Genomic DNA, 4,904 nt, shown 5'->3' with positions numbered 1-4,904 from the left:
CCCTTAGCCCCCAACCTCCCTGATCCCCCCTCAAACATCTCTCTAACCATCCCCCTTTGCCTTTTTGGGGGCCATCTTGGGTACTGGCAGCTATCTGCCAGTACCCAATTTGCAGAAAAAAATGTTTTTTTTTTTTATTTTTCCCCATTTTTTTTTCTGTAGTGTAGCTTCCCTCCCACATACTAACCCAACACCCCCTGATTTCGCTTTTTATTACGTTTTAGAACCCTGATTAGCAAATCCTATGGTGCATATTTTCTGTAGTGTAGCAGTTCCCACCCGCTCTCTCCCGTGCACGCGCCCGCCCCCTCCCTATCGTGCACATGCGCGCCCCCGGTCATCCCCGCCCACGATCCCGCCCCCCTCCACATCACTGGGCCCATCGATGGCCGCCACCCGCCTCCCACCCACCAACGATACCGGCCATCGATGTCCGGTGCAGAGAGGGCCACAGAGTGGCTCTCTCTGCATCGGATGGCCATACATGGTTATTGCAGGATGCCTCCATATCGAGGCATCACTGCAATAACCGGAAAGCAGCTGGAAGCGAGCAGGATCGCTTCCAGCTGCTTTCCACACCGAGGACGTGCAGGGTACGTCCTCAGGCGTTAACTTTTTTGCCGTTTGCCTTTTTTTTGAGGACGTACCCTGCACGTCCTCAGTCATTAAGGGGTTAAAGGGACATTTAAGTCAAATTCAACTTATATGATTCAGAAAGAACACACAGTTTTAAGACACTTTCTAATTTACTTCCATTATCAAATTTTGCACAGTCTTTTTATATACACACTTTCTAGGGAACAAGATCCTACTGAGCATATGCACAAGCTCACAGGGTATACGTATACTAGTCTGTGATTGGCTGATGTCTGTCACCCGACACGGGGGGCGGAAAAATGGGATAAAAAAAAAATTGTCCGAAAAAAAAAAATCTGTTTATTTGAAATTGAGAGTAGGTGTTGAATCATTGTCTCTTTATTATGCACTTGTTCATTATGCAATTCTACTGAATTGAGTGGTCCTTAGACTTATGTAATGTCACCTCCCTTATCACCCTGCAGGCAATGGCTGCGCTGCTAATTTCTGAGTTCTCATTTTGAAAGAATACAAGTAAAATATCTATAAATCTCTGCGGAATTACTAGAGATAAATAACTCTCCAACTAAGCCAAAACACACGGAAGAGGATGAAGGCAAAAAAAGAAAATGTTTTAGTGATAAAAACTCTAAATATTATTAAAAAATCAAACGAAAACCTGATATATTTTAAATAAGGGTTTCCCTCTTTAGTAACACAAGCTTAACAGCTCAGTTTATTATAGTACCAAATGTCTTCTGTTCTACACCAATATACGTATTTTACTTTAAAATTTCAACAATAACTTCTGTGGGCTTCCTATCCTTCAAACAATTTGGACGACTTTGGAAAAGAGGGTGGAATGAGTATTCAAATACAGTACCATCTTAGGTTGGTAGAATCGAGTTAATATTCTTGTTAGGGTAATTGACTAATCTGACATCAGCAGCACTAGTTTGAGCATGTGTGAGTGAGTATTGTATACACATTCACTCAGTCAATTACATGCACAAGAAAAGTTATATCTAAAAGCAGTGAATGATAATAAAATGCTATAAATAATTAAACTAAGCAGACACTGGCTGTGTGTGTATGGGGCTCCTGACTGGCTCACTGGCCTGCTAATAAGAAGCATTTATTTTAAGGGACAGTCTACTCCAGAACTTTTATTGTTTAAAAAGATAGATAATCCCTTTATTACCCATTCTCCAGTTTTGCATAACCAACACAGTTAAATTAATATACATTGTACCTCTGTGATTACCTTGTATTTAAGCCTCTGCAGACTGACCCTTATTTCAGTTCTTTTGACAGACTTGCTTTTTAGCCAATCAGTGCGGACTCCTAGGTAACTCCACGTGCGTGAGCACAATGTTATTTATATGACACACATGAAAACTAGCACCCTCTAGTGGTGAAAAACTGTCAAAATGCATTCAGATAAGAGGCGGCCTCCAAGGTCTAAGAAATTAGCATATGAACCTACCTAGGTTTAGCTTTCAACTAAGAATACCAAATGAACAAAGCAAAATTGGTGATAAAAGTAAACTGGAAAGTTGTTTAAAAGTACATGTCCTATTTGAATCATGAAAGTTTATTTTGGACTTGACTGTCCCTTTAAATGTTAAGTTATATGTAGTAAAAAATGCATTATACTATTATTATTCATTTTGTCCCCTTTTGCCTTCTGTAAATTGTGGGCTTTTCAATTTCCGTTAAGTAGAAGTGCAGACGGTAAGCTCTGCTATATTCTGCACAGCTATTGGACGAACACTCTTAATTATAGCTGTACCTAATTGGTCTTAGAATAAAAGGAAAACAAAATTTATGCTTACCTGATAAATTTCTCTTTCCCGGCATGGAGAGTCCACAAATCCATTCCAATTACGAGTTTGAATTCAACTCCTGGACAGCAAGTAATGTCACTCCCATTACCCATAATCCCCAGTAAGTCAGACAAAGGAAAATGTAAATAGAAGATGACAAGGGTATAGAGGTGCCTGAGGTTTATAAAAAAAACAAAAACTGCCGTCTTAACTCAAATTAAGGGCGGGTCGTGGACTCTCCATGCCAGGAAGGAAAGAAATTTAGCAAGTAAGCATAAATTTTGTTTTCTTTCCAATGGCATGGAGAGTCCACAAATCCATTCCAATTACTAGTAGGAACCAATACCCAAGCTAGAGGACGAGAATGGAAGGGAGGGAGAACAAGACAGGCGGACCTAAACAGAAGGAACCACCGCTTGAAGAACTTTCCTCCCAAAGAAGGCCACAGTCGAGGACAAAAGTATCAAATTTGTCAAATTTGGAAAAAAGTATGCAAAGAGGACCAAGTGGCCGCCTTACAGATTTGCTCCACAGATGCTTCATTTTTGAAAGCCCAGGAAGAAGAGACAGCCCTAGTGGAATAATTCATAATTATTTCAGGAGGCTGTTGTCCAGCTGTATCATAGGCTAACCGGATAACACTTCTCAACCAGAGAGGAAAAGTAGTAGAAGTGGCCTTCTGACCCTTATGCTTACCAGAGAAAACGACGAACAGGGCAGTAGATTGCCAAAAATCTTTAGTTGATTGAAGATAAAATTTTAAGGGCACCCCTAACATCCAGGTTATGCAACAGCCATTCTTAGGAAAAGTATTAGGACATAACGAAGGAACGAAAATTTCCTGATTGATATTGTGATCCGAAACCACCTTAGGAAGAAATTTCAATTTGGTACGAAGGAACGCCTTATACGCATAAAAAAAATAAGGTAAGGGCGGTCACACTGCAGAGCTGTAGCTCAGAGACTCTACGAGCAGAAGAAACAGTGAGAAGAAACAAAACCTTCCAAGACAATAACTTAACATTAACAGAGTGCAAAGGCTCAAAAAGGAGCCTGCTGCAGTACCCGAAGAACAAGAATGAGGCTCCACAGAGGAGCAACAGACAAAAACACATGCCTGATTCTAAGTAAGGCCTGAAGAAAAGATTGAACATCGGGTAAGTCAGCCAGACGTGTGTGTGAAAGAATAGAGAGGACAGATCTGGTCCTTCAAAGTAGTGACTGACCAGCCTTTCTCCAGGCCCTCCTGAAGAAAAGACAAAATGCAGGGAACCCTCACCTGACTCCAAGGGAAACCCCTAGATTCACACCAGAAAAAGGTATGTACTCCACCCCTATGGTAAAACTTGCGAGTTACCAGCTAACGAGCCTGAATCATGGTATAAATCACTGTATCTGAAAAGTCTAGTCTAGACAAGACTAGGCATTCAATCTCCAGAGAATCTAGGTTTGGAAGTAGAAAAGGACCCTGAACTAGAAGGTCCTTCCTCAGAGGAATTTCCATGTGGGAACGGACGAAATCTGCACCAGATCCGCAAAACGAATTCTGTGAGGCCAAGCTAGAGCAACTCCGAAGCACACTCCTGTTTGATACGGGCTATCACTGAGGAAGGAGGCTAAACGGAGGAAATAGGTAAATTAAACCAAAGTCCCATGGAACCGCCAGAGCGTTGACCAGAGCTGCTTGCGAACTACTTGATTTTGATCCGTAATTTGTAATTTTAGCATTTAGACGAGAACGACATCAGATCCAGCTCCGGAACTCCCCATCTGAAAGTTAACATTGAGAATACTTCCGGATGAAGGGCCCACTCTCCTGAATGAAGGGCTATCTGCTCAGATGTACACCACCGAAGAATTGTCGTCCGATTGAACTCAGACAAACCGGACCAAACTCAATTGAGGCCAAGCTATCAGTGCAATGAAGATTGCTCTCAACTCTAGGATATTTAATGGGACAGCAGACTCCTCCCGAGTCCAGATTCCCCGAGCTTAAGCAACGCCAAACTGCACCCAGTCCAAAAGGCTGGTGCCCAAAGACACAATCTCCCAAGATGGTCTCAGGAAGCATGTGCCCTGGGACAGATGGTCCTGAGAGAGATACCAGGACAGGGAATCTCTCATCTGTATGTCTAAGACTATCCTCAGACAGGTCTGAGAGGTCTGCATTCTAATATCTGAGCATGCATAACTGTAGAGGTCTCAGATGGAAACAAGCAAAAGGAATAAAATGTCCCTGGAAGCTACCATTAGACCAGTTACTTCCATACGCAGAGCCACTGATGGACTTAAGGGATTTTTTTTTTTTTTAAGAGTATACCGCTCCTAGAGGAACAGCAATACTAGGCCAATGCATGGAGTGTACAGAGCAAGCTCTTCTTCCATCTCCCTGTTCAAAATATCCATTTAAATATATGGTCCCCAGATAGGGGACGTATCCGATATTAAACTGATAAGAACAGATACTACACTTGATCGTAGCCAAAAGGCAGAAAAAGACAG

At 42.0% G+C, this 4,904-nt stretch overlaps 1 non-coding gene across 1 annotated transcript; it reads right to left on the bottom strand.

Annotated features, from left to right (window-relative positions):
- Positions 1-4,711: 4,711 nt before the first annotated feature.
- Positions 4,712-4,904, bottom strand: LOC128636815 (U2 spliceosomal RNA). The gene has a single exon (XR_008398737.1). It is a non-coding gene; the product is annotated as a U2 spliceosomal RNA (small nuclear RNA).

Source organism: Bombina bombina, chromosome 7 (assembly GCF_027579735.1).
Source record: "Bombina bombina isolate aBomBom1 chromosome 7, aBomBom1.pri, whole genome shotgun sequence".
In the NCBI taxonomy this organism is placed as follows: domain Eukaryota; kingdom Metazoa; phylum Chordata; class Amphibia; order Anura; family Bombinatoridae; genus Bombina; species Bombina bombina.
Note: the sequence above shows the minus strand (reverse complement) of the source record. Positions and strands in the feature narration are given on the sequence as shown.